This window comes from Pongo abelii, chromosome 11, assembly GCF_028885655.2.
Source record: "Pongo abelii isolate AG06213 chromosome 11, NHGRI_mPonAbe1-v2.0_pri, whole genome shotgun sequence".
NCBI classification, from domain to species: domain Eukaryota; kingdom Metazoa; phylum Chordata; class Mammalia; order Primates; family Hominidae; genus Pongo; species Pongo abelii.
In genome coordinates, this window is record NC_071996.2 from 51552402 (window position 1) to 51566157 (window position 13756).

The 13756-nt window shown below is 39.2% G+C and overlaps 1 protein-coding gene across 4 annotated transcripts in view; it reads left to right on the forward strand.

The window, feature by feature from the left end:
- LYPD6B (LY6/PLAUR domain containing 6B) overlaps nt 1-13756 on the forward strand; it is a 100134-nt gene that overhangs the window by 49984 nt on the left and 36394 nt on the right. The window lies entirely within an intron of this gene.

Below are 13756 nucleotides of genomic sequence, written 5' to 3' on the forward strand. Positions count from 1 at the left end.
CATTTTCCAAATACCATCTGTCTTCTATCACGTCACTGTTCTCTGTGCTATTCTTAGGTCCTGTTGTGCCTGATTTGGGAGACAAATGTGAGACTGGATTGTCCTGGATTAAATTTGGATGTATAGGTAGTTATAGAAATCAATATTGATGGGCATGTGTGTTCAGTTCATTTCAAGGTTTAGTTTATTTCAAAAGTCTCAATATTTATATTTATTACAGATTTAGAGACACATAGCTTTGAGTAGGAGCTGTATTTTGAAACATCATGGTTTATGGGAAAACCTGGCGTGTAGAAAATCAAAAGAAAGTACTCAAGGCAGAATGCTGAATGTAAGTTGTGGGTTAATAGAAAATCCTACCTTTTTTCTACAAATTCCCAACTAATCCTTCCTAGGTTTAAATAAAACCAACAGTCACTATTCTAACAGCTATTCTGTCACCTTTCTCTGTCTTCAGGCACTTGAAATACATCATTAAACTACACAGAATTAATCCCAGGCCCTTTAGACTTTAGACAGAGCTCCTTGGGGCAGGAACTTTATCTTCTTCATCTTGAATCCTGAGAACTAAGAAAAATAAATGTTTTATAAGCAGGCATATATGAAATAATTAGTAGCTGTGAAAATAAAACAAGTGGTGATCCTGAAGCCCTGGCAGTTTGACAGCATGTCCTGTTGGGTCAGTGTGAGATAGGACCTGGTTGCAGGTGGGAGCAGCCACTCTGGGACTCTGGGATAAGGCCTGAATGGAAAGGCAATAATGTGTGCCCGGGAGCGGATTGACTTTACCACTGCCTGCGATTCCTGTGTGAAATAGGAAGGCTCAACCCAGGCAAATGCTAAGGAAACAACACCAAGTCTTTTATTACTCTCCACAACATTTATAGCCAAGTCCTATTCCATGCCCTTCTCCTTGAGGCATTCTGACAGTCATTTTAATGATTTATTTTCTTTTTCATAATCAAAAAACAAGTAAAATATTTTATTACCTTTTGGGTAGACTTGATGTCTTTCTCTTCATTTCATCACTTTCTGGGTCTGCAAAATTCCCCTTCCCTTTCAATTTTTATAACTCAAAGATAGGAATTCTGTTTTTCTCATTCCTTACGTGAGAGCTTTTTTTTGAAGTCTGATTTTTTTTTTTTTAATCCTATATCCACAGCCTATTTTCTTGTTGTTACTTTATATCTGTGAGTGGGATGGGTGGAGAGGAAAGGAGTATATGGAAAGGAGGACTCAAGAAAGGCCACATGTTTACAATAACATATGGATGGCAGGGAAAGGTTTTGAGTAAGAAAAACATTTTTTCAGTGCTCTTCTCCACTATTTAAAGATGTAAGAACATTGGCGCTATGCTGCTGAAGATGTTGTGTTGGTTTAGGGAGAAAACACTCTACTACTGAAATTTGCTCTGTGGTTTCTTTCCCAGGATCTACAATAAAAACCAATGATCTATGTGAGATCCCATGGCATTGTGATTCTCCTCCATCCTGAATTGCATGTCTTCAATTCAAGCACCCTGCTTTGTGGCTCCCAGGCCCCTGGTTTCTACCCTCTGCCCTTTTGGCTCATTTCCTCCTCATTTTCCACATGCATCTGTATTAGTTTGTTATCATGCTGCTACTAAAGATATACTGAGACTGGGTAATTTACAAAGGAAAGAGGTTTAAGTGACTCACAGTTCAGCATGGCTGGAGAGGCCTCAGGAAACTTACAATCATGGCAGAAGGGGAAGCAAACATGTCCTTCTTCACATGGCAGCAAGAAGGAGAAGAATGAGCAAAAGGGGGAGAAGCCCCTTATAAACTTATTAGACCTTGTGAGAATTCACTCACTATCACAAGAATAGCAGCATGGGGATAACCACCCCCATGATTCAATTTCTTTCTACTGGGTCTCTCCCATGTCATGTGAGGATTATGGAAACTACAATTCAAGATGAGATTTGGGTGGGGACACAGCCAAACCATATCACCCTCCTTGCATTAAGGTATCAGCAGCAGGATCTCCTCCTTCAGACCAGTCATCATGGGCTTCAAAACCTACCCGACCACATGCGTGGATTTGTAAGGGCAAAGCTCTTCTTGGAGAGGTGATTTCAGGTCAGAGTTGATGAAGCATGTGATTATGCTTTGTTCAGTGGTACAACCAGGACATCTGTTCTGTGGACCTCCTAATCAGAACTGGATGTAATATTCCAGTGGTGATCACACTCATCATAATGGTCTGGAATGCCCAGATAGCTAGTAAAACATTATTTCTGGCTGTGTCTGTGAGGATGTTTCTAGAAGAGATGAGCTAAACTTTAATTGGTAGATGGCCCTCCTTTATGTAGGCGGGTACTGTCCAGTCCATTAAGGGCCTGAACAGAAGGAAAAGGCAGAGGAGGATTGAATTAGCTCTCTCTGCCTGACTGCTTGAGCTGAGACATGGATCTTCTGCCTTCAGTGCTCCTGGTTCTCAGGCCTTCAGACTCTGACTGGAATCAACACCATTAGCTCCCAGCTCTCCAGGTCTTCAAACTATACCACCAGCTTTCCTGGGTTTCCAGCTTGCAGATGGGGCTTTTTGGCCTTTCTGATATCATAAGCCAATACCTTTTAATAAGCATATATATATATATATGCTTATATATATGTGTGTATATATATGTATATATATTCACATATTTATATATATGTTCTATGGGTTGAATTTCTCTGGAAAACCCTAATACAATTGTGAAGAAGAATTTTGTTTGATTCAGGATGAGGTTCAGTTGTGCATTAGTTTCTTTAAGCAGCAGCACTATTACTGTGTTTTTTTTTTTAAAAAAAGACATGGTGTTTGTAATTACTTATAATTCATATAGATGAATTGCTAACTAGCAAGGTCTTGGTTATTCTTTGCCTGTTCTGTTGATTATTTGAACCATAAGTTTATATTTAACATCTTGTTGATTTCAGCTTGATGCTTTAGTCTGTCAGGCCTTTTTTTTTTTTTGCATCTTGATTCTGCTATGAAACATAGTACTGCCATTCCTGGCTTTGTGCCATCAGTAACTTTGATAAAATGTCTTCTTATCTTCATTCAAGTAATTCATTCATTCAAGTAATTGATAAAAATGTTAACTACAATAAATGACAGAGTTTCACAGGATACTATTAGCACATTTAGGGTTGAGACTCATCTATTAAAAAAAATTATTCGGCAGCTTATAATTTGCTATCATTTCCCTAAGGATAGAATATTCTATTTATTGCTTTGCCAAAATCTAGGTTGTGTATGGAATTCTACTGATATCTTGTAATATCTTGTAATATCTTGTGATATCTTGTAATATCTTGTAACCATGTCACAAAAGAAGGGAGATTTGTTTGGCTTGACTTTATGTTATGATACACATCCTGGACCTAACTAATCACTTCCTTTTTTTCTATTTGCTTACAAACCAGCTACTTATCTGCACCTTAATCTATACCTTTATTTATTGATTCAGAGATTTGTTTATTTGTGAAATGTTCAGTGTCATGTCTAGTACTCAGTTTACAAGACATGGTTCCTGCTTTCAGAAACCTTGTAGTTTAATTCTGTGAAGAATGTCAATGATAGTTTAATGGGAATAGCATTGAATCTATAAATTGCTTTGGGCAGTATGGCCATTTTCATGATATTGATGCCTCCTATTCATGACCATGGAATGTTTTTCCATTTGTTTGTGTCGTCTCTGATTTCTTTGAGCAGTGGTTTGTAGTTCTCCTTGAAGAGGTCCTTCACTTCCCTGATTAGCTGTATTCCTAGATATTTTATTCTTTTTGTGGCAATTGTGAATGGGAGTTCATTCATGATTTGGCTCTCAGCTTGATGTAAAGGAATGTTTGTACTTTTTGCACATTGATTTTGCATCCTGAGAGTTTGCTGAAGTTGCTTATCAGCTAAAGAAGCTTTTGGGCTGAGATGATGGTGTTTTCTAGAAAAAGGATCATGTCATCTGCCAACAAAGATAGTTTGATATCCTCCCTTCCTATTTGAATACCATTTATTTCTTTCTCTTGCCTGATTGCCCTGGCCAGAACTTCCAATACTATGTTAAATAGGAGTGGTGAGAGAGGACATCCTTGTCTTGTGCTAGTTTTCAAGGAGAATGCTTCCAGCTTTTGCCCATTCATTAAGATATTGGCTGTGGGTTTGTCATATATGGCTCTTATTATTTTGAGGTAAGGTCCTTTAATACCTAGTTTATTGAGAGTTTTTAACATGAAGGATGTTGAATTTTATCAAAGGCCTTTTCTGCATCTGTTGAGATAACCATGTGGTTTTTGTCTTTAGTTTTGTTTATATGATGAATCACATTAATTGATTTGTGTATATTGAACCAACCTTGCATCCTAGGGATGAAGTCTATTTGTTCATGGTGGATTAGCTTTTTGATGTGCTGCTGGATTCCTGTCAGAGGTTAGGGGGTGGGAGGAGGGAGAGAATCAGGAAGAATATGGATACTGGGCTTAGTACCTGTATGAATGGATGATCTGTGCTGCAAACCACCATGGCACACGTTTACCTGTGTAACAAACCTGCACATCCTGCACATGTGCCACTGAACCTAAGATAAGAGTTGGAAATAAAAAAAAATTATAGTTTAGCGAAGGGAAGAGATATATAATTATAATACTCTGTGCATAATCTCTTTCATCTCTCTCTCTCTCTCTCTCTCTCTCTCGTGTGTGTGTGTGTGTGTGTATGTAGTCAGGTGTCACTTAATGACAAGAATATATTCTGATAAATGCATCATTAAGGAATTTCATCATTGTGCAAACATCATAGAGTGCACTCACACAAACCTAGATGGTATAGCCTACTATACTCCCATGAAATATGGTATAGTCTATTCCTCCTAGGCTACAATCCTATACAGCATGTTACTATACTGAATACTGTGGGAAGTTGTAACACAATGGAAAGTATTTGGGCATCCAAATATATCTAAACATAGAAGAAGTACAATAAAAATACTGTATGAAAGATAAAAAGTGGTACACCTGTATAGGGCATTTACCATGAATAGAACTTGCAGGACTGGAAGTTGCTCTGGGTGAGTGAGTGAGTGGTGAGTGAATGTGAAAGCCTGGGAAATTACTGTAGACTTTAAAAACACTATACTTAGCCTACACTAAATTTATTAAAGATATTTTTCTTTTTTTAATAACTAATTTTAGTGTACTGTAACTCTTTATAAACTGAAATATTTTTAACTTTTTCACAGGTAAGTAATAACATTTAGCTTAAAACACATTTTGCAGATATACAAAAATATTTTTTCTTTGTATCCTTATTCTATCAGCCTTTTTTCTATTTTTAAAATTTTTAATTTTTAATTTTTATTTTTTTTACTTTTTAAACTTTTGTCTTAAAAACTAAGACACAAACACACACATTAGTGTAAGCCTACACAGGGTCGGGATCATCAATATCACTGTCTTCCACCTCCACATCTTGTCCCACTGGAAGGTCTTCAGGGGCAATAACATGCATGGAGCTGACATCTTCTATGATAACAATGCTTTCTTCTGGAATACCTCCTGAAGGAGCTGCCTGAGGCTATTTACAGTTCACTTTTTAAAACAAATAAATAAAAGTATACTCTAAAATAATAATAAAATATAGTAAATACATCAGCCAGTAACATAGTCATTTATTATCAGGTATTATGTACTATACTTAATTGTCTGTGCTTAGCAGCACAGTAAGTTTGTTTACACCAGCATCACCACAGACACATTAGCAATGCGCTGTGCTACGATGTTATGACTACGAAGTCAATAAGGGATAGGAAATTTTCAGCTCCATTCTCATCTTGTAGGACCACTGTTGTATATGCTGTTCATCCTTGACTAGAACATCATTAGGCGGCATGTGACTGTATGTGCGTATGTGCACACAGATGTGTGTGTTTGTGTATAATAAAGATGGAGTTTTATAAACATAAGAGAGTAAATAATACCCAGTAAAGATATGTCCAAGAGAGCAGACAACCACCGGGTGAGCTCAGGACAAGGGAAGTAAAATTTGAGCTGGGCCTTACAGAATAAGGAGTCGATCATTAGTTTCAGAAAGTGTGGCAGGGTATTGTAAGAAAGGAATAAAACCTCAATTGATAAGTTGTCTGGAGCTGGACTCCAAATGCCTGCAAAGACCCCTCTGCCTGCCCCCATGACGTCCTAACCCCTGACCTGTGGCTTGTACGTGGTCATGTTATCTACTGACTTTCTTGCCCTTTCCTCAACCATTTGATTCACAGACTTCCAAACTATGTCTGATGTTTTACTTTGGTGGGGTCATCAGGCTAAACAGGTGACTGCAGGCAGTTGATAAGACCTGCCTGAGGGCCATCTACATGCTAGCATGGTAGCCACCCCAAAGACTACAGAAGGCAGTGGATTTGATTCTAAAAGACGTCACATGCAGCCATATAGAATGCATACCTGACAAACTTTAAAATTAGAGTAGCACCTATGCTTTAAACCAGTAATAACTCTGCTAAAAAGTGCCTCTCCCCGTACACACACCCACCATCCCCATGTCCCTGGTCATCTAAACATCCTTACTTTGAAATGTCTTACCTGCTTTCATCCTCAGTTGAATTGTTTATGAAGATTTGAAGTGGATCAATTCAGCTGTGTTTGCATTCCGTAGGGCATGAAAAATGGTGTTTCAGTTATTATTGTGGAGAACTGAGGAACCAAATGCACAGTCTGGGGTTTTAGATTGCAGGTGGAATTGGCAGCATCTGTGGTTAGAGAAATGGCCCCCAAGCACGTGAACTGGGTAAATTTGATTAGCATTACATGGAGAGAGCCTGGAACATCCCAATGCCATTCTTCAAATGCATTTCCAGCTACTCATTTGGTGGGGAAATGCTTTTATTTTTCCATTGTTGGATCTCTGTTTCCGTCAAATATGTAGCCGTGTGGCTAAGGTGGTAACTAACAAAGCTGGCTGGGATTATGTTTTTAGTATCTTGGCAGTAAAGAGAGATGTTTATTTGGTTACCTTAGCTCTGCTCCCATTTGGCTATTTCCTTCTGTCTCTTATTCCCCTTCACCTTGTTTCTTTGGCAGCCAGTAGCATTGCTTTTTGTAAAGAAAATGGATGTAAATTACCAGGGGAAATGAAACAACTCATACATTGATTTTTGGCTTAGAGGCCCAACATTTTGGGAGTCGACAGCAGGATGCTGTGCTTTGGGATCTGCAAGGGATTGGAGTAGATGGCTAATGCTTTGTGAGCAAATCTCATGCCTGCCAGGTGCTTCTTCATTATCCATTCCCGGCAATGAGCAACTTTAGCAGGCGATGTGCAGAGCCTGCTTATAGGACTGATGGTGGTTCATGAAATCTGCTGCCCAAACAACAAGAAAGCTCAAACTGCATCTTCTCCTTACACAACCTGGCACTGTATCCCTTCTGCAAGAGTTTTTTTTTTTTTTTTTTTTTTTTTTTTACTACTGAAAGTGAATAGAACTGGAAGTAAGGTAATGTTTACTGAGCACTTATTATATGCTAGGCATTGTAAAACACACTTTGTACTTAATTAATTTAATTTTCACTGTATTTTTTATAATTTACTCTGTACTATATCCCTAACATTTAAGTATTACTGTCCTGATTTATAGATGAGAAAATTGAGACTCCAAGAAGTATTTTTTTTTCAGGTTAAACAGTTCCTAATAGTTCTTAAGTTGAGGATCTGAGAAAAATATCCTTGACTCCAATTAAATCTAAAATACACTAAGTCTTAAGAATAACTCGTGTTCCATTAGGGGCCAGAGGTTTAAATACTCAGGCTGAGAAGCAGTTAGGCTTCCAGCACAACGTTTCCATATGGATTCAGCATATAAACAGTGTCCATTGTTCTTTCCTCTATCACCATCCAATAATGTCAGGGCTTTCATATTTAGTTTTCATCTTTTAGAAATTTATTTTAAAGTATTATAAAGACAACATCTTATCCACCACTGTGATCTAGAGGTCAGTGCAAAATTAACTAAAAGTCAGTTTCCTATCACTTTACTCCCCCCACCCCTGTGAAACTGAACAGTGCTACCTGAACATTCTGTCCTTTCAGCTGACAACAAACAACAAAGTGACTGAGGCCAGGCTGTGTGTAGTCCCTGTTCACAGAGCAGAGCCTGTCAAAGTCAAGGGACTCTGCATCTCCATCAACTTCAGACACTGGCAGCTAACTCATCTTGCTTTTGAAATTTTGTTTTCCATTAAACTTGAGAAATGCCTTTAATGCTTTCTTCCTGATACTAATACATTGTAGACATGATCTTCTAAGCCTAACGGCTGTTTTATGAACTCCTGGAAACCTGTCAGTGGTATATATTCTTCTCTTTCTCAACAAATGATGCATCCCTGCACTTACTCTAGCCAGTGGGTCTTGTCAATAAATCTGTCAAAGGCCAGGCCAGTCTGCACAAACATGCTCTCCACCTTCCCCGATGGAATGAGAGGCGGCCCTTTAGAGCTTGGTGCTTTTTAAAATCAAGCTCAAGAATAAAAGTATATATCAGTTTTCATTTCTGTCTACTACCGTCATCATGAGATCACTTATTTTTCCTTCATTAGCCAATTTGTAGATTCCCAAGTTTGGGAGTGGGGAAAGAAAGTCGCAGCGGTACACACTGACTTCAGAATCACCAGCTAGCTGCAGGCAGGAGACGAGTGCATGCTGGCTGGCCTGCTCCCACCTCCCACAGTGATGCTGAAGTGCTAGTCCTTCAGGAAGAACCCAAAGGGAGGCTTGTGTATTGAGTTATCAGGCTGGGGACCTGAGAGCCTCAATTTCTCCTGGCATAATGATGGGTCTTCAACGTGAATTAAAAGCTCTTCAGTTATGCAGATAATTTTCAGAGAGGGCACACACAGTGTTTTAACCCTCAAACCAAGTCTACCAATCTCAGTAACTCTTAACAGCTATCTGGCCGTGCTGATGATGATGATAAAATCTGTAGCGTTTATGTTGGTGAATTACTCATGATGTATAGAGAGCCGTGTGACTTACTTTAAGGAGATTTTATATTCCTAACAGGGGTGATTAAAAAGACAGACTATTGCTCAGATCAGCATATGTGCCACAAATGTGTTTTTCCATCCAGATTTCTAACTGGGATGTTTCTGTTAGCAGTGTTGGTGAGTGCCTGAAAGGTCATTTTGATTTATTATTTTTTAAACCAGACATTCAGAATATCCAGGAGTTAATCAGTTCGCAGAGACCTGCTAATTCATAACTTAGAGTCGCTTGCCACTAATGTCACTGCCAGCAAAGTCACAGTCCCCTCAGCATCCTCTATCCTGAAAGGGTGATGTGCCACCCTGCTAGTGGAAAGCTCACCTGGCACTGTTAGTTTGTGTATCATCTACATTCTCCCCAGTTTTTCTAAATTAACAGTAGGAAGTATAGTTGGTTTAGGAATTCTTTTAGTTAGATTAGATAATTCACAAAACTGGTAGGAAATTGTTCAACCTAAGTTAAAACCAAAACAGCCATATCTTCAGGAGACATTTTCTACAAAATTTTATCACTTTTATTTATTTTATTTTTCCTGACAATAAGAAAAGGAAAGGAAATGTCGGAAATGGAAAGTCTGTCCCTTTGTAACTGGTGAGAAACTGGGTTTGTGTTTGCCTAACTTTTCTCCTGGAAGATTTAATCAGTATTTGCTGTCAAAGAAGAGAAATGCTCTAGCGTCTGCGAAGACACTTTGTCTGTCTCGATAAACATAGTTAAGGTGATGGTATGCCTTATGTGAAAAGGTGTGGGGAATACATTTTTAGGATTCGAATACAAAAAGACAGATTTACTAGGGGCTCTACTGGGTTTTTTTCTCCCTAAACTTCCTGATTCAGCGGGCAGTACAGGAGCTGGTACAATGTTATATGCTGTTATACAAGTGAAACCAGCTGGATTTAATGATTCCCTGCTTCTGGGTCATAATTCTTTGGTAACTGCGAGAATTCCATACTTGCAGCACTTCTTTATCTTCCCCAGGGCACAACAGCCCTTTTCTTAAGGTGGTTTTTGTTGTTGGTGGTGGAGGTGGATTTTTATTTTGTTTTGGCCTTAGTCTTAGCCCCCCAAAAGAGACTAAAGTGAGGAAAACAAGAAATTATGAAGCGTTGAACTATGAATGAGTCAGAGGAAGTGTTAACTAGACCCTCTTTCCTACTGGAAGCATCCTAAGCTTAATTTGTGGGCAGGAGGCTCAGCCCTGGAACAGGCTCCCGGTCTCACTTCCGGCGGTCTGAGGCCCAGCCTGGCTGCCTGTGGCCAGGAGCTGTGTCCTGACCCTCGATCCTGGCTGTGTGTGCTATGCTGGTTAGGACATCTGAGAACCGGATCTGCCACAGGCACAAAAAGGGCCTGGAAAGAATCCTGGCCCTGGGGCTTCAAAGTACACGAAGTGATTTTTGTTCTTTCAGTCCTCAGTTGCCCAATTTGATGTACTTTAAAAAGACCTCTCAGTGGGCCTCACCTGCTCTGTGACCTTGGACCAGGCCCTGCACTTCTCTGGTCCTGCTTCCCAATCTGTCTGTGGCTGGGGATGGACTAGACTGTTGGCTTTTCAGATGTGTTAAGCTATGGAAGCCTTTACTCAAATAAAATTTTGTGGAAGATCCTAAAAGAAGCAATTTTATAAAATCAAATCTATTCTCATTTAAATGGGGGTGAGGGACCCAGAGTACCTACCCCCCACCCCTCTCAATTCCCCTTCATCTGTTGGAACTCCAGCAGGGCTGTGGGGCCCCCATCCATTCCGGTCTAATAATAGACTGGCTGAGTTCAGGAAGTCACATTAAATGGAGGCCTGAAAATGCAGATAATTTTACCTTTGTTAATCCTGAATCCTGGAGATGGCGTATCTTACAGGTTTTAAGCTAACCAACCTAAAATGGCTTAATCCATGTTAAGTTTGTAAACACCAATCATCCCCTGTCCCTTGTAGCCAGAGTCGTTCAGCTTTGCTGTTGTTCAGTGACATGAGATGACAAATGCATCTGTGATGAATTCTGCCAGGATACTCACCTTAATATCTCAGAACTACATCAGGCCCCCAGCCACTCCCTGCTGGATTCCAGAAACCCAGACTCTTTGCCTCCCACCTCCCATCCCTTGAACCCATCTAGCACAGGAACACTGTATCAACTTCCTTAAACTTTGCATTGATCTTGGCAGTCTCCTTTGCAAAAAAGTCTCATTGCTTGAAAGACTCTAACTCAGCTCCTGACTTTCTGAATCCTTCATGGATAATTTCATTTTCCTATCACACCCTATTTTCCTTCTAATACACTTCCTTCTAATACATATCCATTTCACGAAATCATTCTTCTAGTCTCTGCCTCTAAACCTGTTGTCATGCTCTTTGCCCCTCTCACTATTTGCCTTTCCCCATGAAAATCTTACATCCTATTTTTCATTCAACAATATCCTTTACAGTTCACCCTTCAAGTTTTTCTTTCTTCTCCCTCCCATGGCAACGAAAAGGCAGCATGGTGTGGCAGCAAGATTACGGAACTGGGAGAGAGCACCATGGCTGCTGTCTGGAATTCTGCCGTGTTATCTGCAGGGTGCCCTTGCCTGAGCCCTCTTTGGTTATAGTTTCCTCATCTGTAAGTGGGGTTAATAGTATCTCCCTCACCTACCTCACCATGTGGTTGTAAGAGTCAAAGAGGTATTGTATGTGAATGCATTTCATCTAATTTAAGCACCTTATATTTTTAAATTTTTGTTATTTAATAGTAAGGTATGTATGAGGTATAATCATTTTCTGTACCCTATAGCACTCATTTTAATTTTTTATTATACGCTGCCCTGTGCTTACTCCAGTTATTTAATGCATCGTCAGTTTTTCGGGTCGAAGAGTTTTCATATAGTTTAAAACTCCATGGTGGTTATCACAGTGTTGACCACACAATACGTACTTCGTATGGATCTGTTTAATAGAACTTTGATTTCTGATATCCTCCAACACCTACTATTTTTGGTGTGCTGGCAGTAGCAGCCATTTAATCATCAGAGAAATACTTGAAGTTTTGGCAATCCTCCCACAGCAAGATTGAAATTCTAAGGATTTAAAACAGACATGGAAGACCTTAAGAAGCAGCGTAAATAAGTTGCTTGAGTGAGATACTCTCTTGAAAATTAATTCAAGTGGAACTCAGTCCTAGGACTGGAATGAGTCCAGCTGTCAGTCCCTTGAATCAGCATTGCCTCTCTAAAGCTCTGTGGATGCTCACAACCAACAAGGAGAAAGTCCCCTTCAGTAGGAATGCATCTCAGACTGTCAGGATATACTGTTATTTACTGAAGGGGCTGCTTCAGAAATAGCCAAATTGCCCTTCGATAGGGTCAAGGGATTATGTATTTTAATAGCCCACATTACTTTGCATTCAACTTTTTCCTAGTCAAATACTTTCCATGAGAAAATGTTCCTGTATTAAGTTATGTCCATTATAAAAGTGAGTGCTCTTAGTGCTTCAGTAAGTGGATGGCAAATACTTCTTCATGTAAGTAGAAATTATTTCATTTTGGAACACAGAGAAATATACCATTTTCTTTAGATAACTAGAATATCTTTAGGAAAATAAGGTGAACATGTTGTGATAAATTCTCATCAGGGAAACAGGCATTCTGGGTACCACTTAATGCACTGAAGATTTAATTTACAAAGGATAAGTTGGTGATCAGTAAAATTTAATTTTTTTCCCTTTCAAGCTTGATGTATCTACTTTACCTCATGCTTCTGGAAGAAGTAAACTTTGTTGGAAGGGTGAAATTTCTAAACCAAAAATGGAGATAGAAGAGCTATGGAGTTTGCTGGAAATCCTCTATGTAGGAGATTGCCCAATTCCTAGTTTAGGGTGCATAGACTGAGCCTCAGCAAGATACCTGGTCATACTGTAAACCTGAGCACTTGTCTGTACCCATCCATTTATTCTGATGACATCTGCAGGAAATCCTAACCAGTGTGCTTGCTTTCTTTTTTGTTTTTTTAAGAAAATAATTTTTTTTTTTCCTGAGACATTTGTTCTACGTGGCCAATCTGCAATGTGTGTAGATTTGTTTTCTGCGGATGTGCTTATTTCTGGGAACATCTCTGCATGGTTTCAGCATAAATACTACGCTTCCCTACCTACTATAAGCTACAGAAATTACTGGCATTTTAGAAGAATACATGTAGTAGAGTTAGTAATGCTCCATAACTCATTGTCCCTATAGCAACTGCCACACGTTTGCAGTTTGTACATGGACTGCCTTCATCACTATATTCAAATCACTTTAGGACATGGACCATGTCTTACTTAAATTTTTGTTTCTAGTTCCTCATATAGCGCACAGTAAGTGCTCAAGAATGTTTATTCAATGAATAAAAGAGGAAAATACATACATATATATGTGTATGTGTATGTGTGTATATATATATGTATGTGCCTGTATTTTCAGTTTTTTTTTTTAAATTATTATACTGTAAGTTTTAGGGTACATGTGCACAATGTGCAGGTTTGTTACATATGTATACATGTGCCATGTTGGTGTGCTGCACCCATTTACTCATTTAGCATTAGGTATATCTCCTAATGCTATCCCTGCCCCCTCCCCCCACCCCACAACAGTCCCCGGTGTGTGATGTTCCTCTTCCTGTGTCCATGTGTTCTCATTGTTCAATTCCTACCTATGAGTGAGAACATGTGGTGTTTGGTTTTTTGTCCTTGCA